Genomic DNA, 5,112 nt, shown 5'->3' on the forward strand with positions numbered 1-5,112 from the left:
TATCATTAGCTAATTTTCAATTCAGTGTTTCTGTAGCTTTAATTTCATAAATTTCTCTATTAAAGAAATTTAAAGCAAGTTTTGATTTATTGAATTTGAAATAAATTGAGATTATTATCCAATTTTACAATTATTGGATTATTTTCTATATTTAAATTATAAAGTTGGTAGTTGTGAAATAATAAGGATTTCTATATGATTTGAATTAAATAATTAATATTTTAAATATTAATACTGCTATTTTAGAAAATAGATATTATTTCTAATTTTTAGATTTGGACATTTTATTGAAAATAATTTGTAAAATTGATGAGTAAATAGTATTTTTCCATATACAATTAGTGTTGGATTTACATTGGGTTTCAATTACTATATTATTCCCAATTTTATGGGAAATTATCGTAATGCCCTTAACCCTAAATTTGATACACCATCCCCAAAAACCCTTCTCTTCATGCTGCGCAGCCAACAGTCTCTCCTTCATCTTCTTTGCTGCGCAGCTTGTGATGAACACACACACTCGCACTTCTCTTCCGAAAGAAAAGATGAGGGGGAATTAAAACACAACATCCATGACGCACGATGTCCGAAGGAGAAGAAGAGGAGAGGAGGGAGGAGGCCGCGCCGGCGCATCGGGCTTCATCACTGCCGTCGCGTCGTTGTCGCCGGCCCTGCGAGTTGCCAATCTGCGCCGCTGCCGCCGTTCCACGACGAGAGGATGTTCGCAGAGAGTAGCGCCGGAGAGAGGGAGGGGCCGAGCGTGGGGATTTCGCCTTTCTTCTCGTCGCCGACTAGCTCGCCGCCGCCGTCGTGATGCTTGCACCGTCGTCCTCCTCACCGCGGAGTCTGAGTCCTCATCATTCACGGAGGGCCGAAGAGAGAAGCTCGAATAGGAGAGAGAGATCGGCGGAAGGGGGTTCCTGTTCTGCAGCCGTGCCTCCGCCGTCGCAGGTCCTCCGCTGCCCTTCCACCATCGCTGAAGTCCTCCATCGCCGTGGCTTGCTGTTTGAAGCTGCTGCCTTGCCACTACTAGAGGTCTGCCCCGATCCGGTTTGAAGGAGAGGACGCCATTGAGTGGGGGGAAACGCTTCTGTCGCTCTCCTCGGTCACTGGTGGTGGATCCGCGTCGCCGTCACCCCTGGGTTGCCGTTCTTACCACCGCTGTTAAAACAACCGCCAAAGCTTTTGCCCGTTTCCGTCACCGGAGAGCCTCGCTGCTGTCGCTGGAGAACTCTTCTGGCAAGGGTTTTAATTGAGGTTTCTTCCTTTTTGGATTTCGAGAAGGTTTTAATGCTGCGCGTTTTTTATAGTTGATCCACCGGAGCTTCTGGCCACCGCCGGAGCTGTTGTCGGGCGGGTTCGAAATCGTAGTTGCCTCATTGTGTTATTTCGGTAAGAAATTATGTTTCGAACAATCTCGCATTAGTATTATGTTGTGTTTGGTTAATGAATATGAGTCTTGGTAACGTGGGATCAAGTCCTGATTATTATATGTTATGATTAGTGTTGCTTTGGTTATTGCAAAAGTGGCTGGGAGCTGAGGTTTTGGTTGCCGTTAGTTCGGGTTTAGGCAGAAAGGACTCTGTGAGACATTTGGGTTATGGAATTGCGTTTTGAGGTCGGGGCACTTTCCGAAAACTATATTTTTATATATTGGATTTATTACATATGGGTACTGATGTGAGACATGGTATACTTGGTGATTGTATTCAGTCTTATGTATTGTTTGATTATCTCAAATGATTATGAATGTTGTTTGGCTGGATTGTTGTGCGGTTTTGTGAAACAGAATGTTTTCAAGTTGATTCTTTTAAAAATTTGAGATCGAGTGTAATCCGTTGAGAATTGACTTAAGTTAATTTTCTTGAGAATGTGAAAAATAGATTACACTTTTAGATTCAGCCTGGTTTACTTTAATTGACTTGATTTTGATAAATGATTTATTGTTGAACCGTTTCTTTAAAGCCTTGGAAATGAGTTTTATCGGCTGATAATGAAATTGATTTTGAAACAGTTTCCTTGAGATATAAAAATGATATGATTGTTGGATTTAAATTGCTTTTAAATTGATTTCTGGATTTTGGACGGTTGAAAAGGATTGTGGAACGGTTTTATTGGGACCCGAACCGGATGGCAAAGTTCAAGTTTTAGGGGTGGTGCTGCGAAATTCCGGTGGAATCCGGGATTTCTTTGAAATGTTGTCTAGAAAAATTATGAGTTAAGACTCCTACTATTTTATTTAAATTGTCAAGAAAGGGATGATTCATGCTTTTGAAATGAATTATTCAAGAGGAAATTGTGATTTAGACTTGTTTCTTAATAAAAGCATTGTATCTCTTTTGGGAGAAAGTTGTTTAGATGAAACTTATGCTTTTAAAGCTATTTTAAATGTGGCAAGGGCTATGGCTTTGAATTTGATTTGAGGGTTTCAATTAGAGGAGTTTCAGTGAATTTGAAAGAACCTGAACATTTATTGACAAGTTTCATTTTAAAGTGTTTTGGGAAAAGTTTTAAGTACTCATTGAATTCTGAATTTTTGCAAGACTAAAATAATTTTTGAGTAGTTTGAAATGCTTTAGAATTTCTCATGGGGTTGAAGCTGGTTTTTTTTTAAGTAAAGGAAACGGCTTTGAAAGGAGTAATTGATTATATGACTCGGTTTGGATTAGATCCTATTTTGTTACTCAAATCAGAAAGCCAAGGTTTTAATGATTTTAAGTGAATTTGAGGAAATGAGTTATGTTAATCTCCCCTAAAGACTTGAGACTCTGCCGAGGAACTTTCGTTATAAAATTCCGTTGTTGGATGGATGATTTTGAATATTTCCAAATAAACATTTAATCTCCATGGTTTTGGAAGTTTTGGAAAGAGGATGCCGAGAGTGGCGTTGTTTTAAAAAGGACTTTACTTTGAGTAAAAGTGGCTTGTGAGCCTGAGATGATTTGAGAAATGAGAATTTTAAAGCCAAGGCTGGAAAGGATTAAATTTTGAATCCTTTTTTATTTCAAAGTAAAGTGAATTGAGAAAAAGTGATTTATGGCTTAAATGCCAATTTTATGAATTTGTTGATGTTGAATGGTGGAAGTGCTATTTTGTTATAAGCTGGAATGGCTGTGTATGATATTGAATTATGGCTGATTGTCGAATGAGTTATGAGTTGTATGGCTGACTATGAATTATGAATTTAAGCCGGATGGCTGAGATGGATGTTGATCCATGGCTGAGATTGAATGCATATGTACTGAGATATTGATAATTGTGATTTTGCACTTCCACTATTTGAGACACGAGTTCCCTGGAAGAAAGCAGTGGCTAGCCACCACGTGCTCCAGGTGGAGACTCGAGACTCTGTTGACCCTATGTCGTAAGGGTGGCCAGGCACTGTGAAAGCCCCGGATGAGCTCGCCCCCGTGAATATACACCAGTGAGGGTGTTGGATATGGATCATGATTATGATCATGATAATGATCGAGAATAACTCGAGTTGGAGATGCACGACAGAGGGACAGTCCAATGGTTAGCTACCAGGACTTGTCGGGTTGACTCTATAACCGACAGATGATATCATCATCCACTAGGACATGCATGCATCATATGCATCTATGTGACATTGTTTGGGTGTGCATATTGTATTTGGTTTGCCTTTGTGACTACTTGTGATTGACTGCTAATTGTTCTACTTGCAATAACTGTTTGTTTGTGCTTGAATCTTCCTATTTGTGTTTGCGACTGAGACTCTGTTGGACTATGGTGATTGTTTGTTGGTTGGAGTGTTTGGGCCTATGGCCGTGGTTGAAATGAGATGGACCGATGGTTGATTTCGGTTTTGTGTTTCTGGTTTGGAAAAGTATGAAAGGTTATTTTGGTTCAGCATAGATAAACCTTTTTGAAAGGCTTTTGGGTTTTTGAGAACTGAACGGTTCCTCTTTCAGAAAAGATTTCAGACTTTACTTTTATTGTAAACCGTTGTTTTCGAAAAGAGGCATAAGACGGTTATTAATCACTGGTACGGTTTACCTTCACGTATCCTATTACAGTAATTTCCAAAAACCCTCTACTGAGAACCCTTTCGAGGATGATGTTCTCATCCCCTTACAATTTTTTCCCTTTCAGGATATGGATGCAGAAGTCACAAAGAGCTTATCTAATTATTGTCGTGATGTTTGTATTGCTTTAGTTATTGTTTATTGTTCCCTCGCCTTTATCTTGATATATTCTATAAGAGGGATAGGGATTGTATTGGCTAATGCTTGTCTTTATGAGTTTTTGTAAGTTGTATGGTATCTATGGATGTACTTTATCGAACAAAAGTGTTTTTGGATCGGTATTGCAGTTTAAAGTTTTAAATAGGCTCATATTTTAGTATTAAATAGTATAAAAGTCATCGTAATGTCCGAGCTATCAGAGTCGCGCAGCCGGAAGTGTGAGCTTTGGTAGTTAGGGTGTTACATTATGGTATCAGAGCAGTCCTTTCTATAGAGCCTGAGGAATGGACCGACTATGCTTCAGTTGCATACTCTGAGTGTTTGTCATGTATTAGGTCTTGTCGAATGACGAGAATTAGAGCTTTATGCACATGACGGTCTATTGATTAACGCTGTTAGTCTTGCATTGCATAATTCTTGGTATTAAGTTTGGCTGGCTTAATACTGTGAATTATGTGTATGAAAGCACTGATGGGTTATCATAGATGATATACGAGTTTTGAGTAAAGCGAATCGCGGGTTTTGGGAACGTTGGAAACTATTTCTCGAGGCTATTCAGTTGTCTGTCTTGAATTCTGTTCGAGTCGACCTGTTCTTTCATGTCCTAACTTGAAGTTCTTGTTTGCTAATCCTTTTGAAAAGTAGTTTGATTTTTCAACTCTATTCCTCTATTCATATGCCTTCTTGATTGATCTTAAGTGCATATGCTTGTTTAAAATCCTTGTTACATCTATCTTCCTCTGTTTGAATTTTTCTTGATTCATGTATTCTTTGATATGGTTTTGAACTTGTCCTAATTCGTTGTTCATTTTAACTTCGGATTCTGAGTCCATTCTTAGAGAACTTGTTGGTTCAATTTTCCTCTTCTTTGACAGTGATTACAGCTAATTTTGAGATTTTTATAAAA

Source organism: Arachis ipaensis, chromosome B06, assembly GCF_000816755.2.
Source record: "Arachis ipaensis cultivar K30076 chromosome B06, Araip1.1, whole genome shotgun sequence".
Classification (NCBI taxonomy): Eukaryota; Viridiplantae; Streptophyta; class Magnoliopsida; order Fabales; family Fabaceae; genus Arachis; species Arachis ipaensis.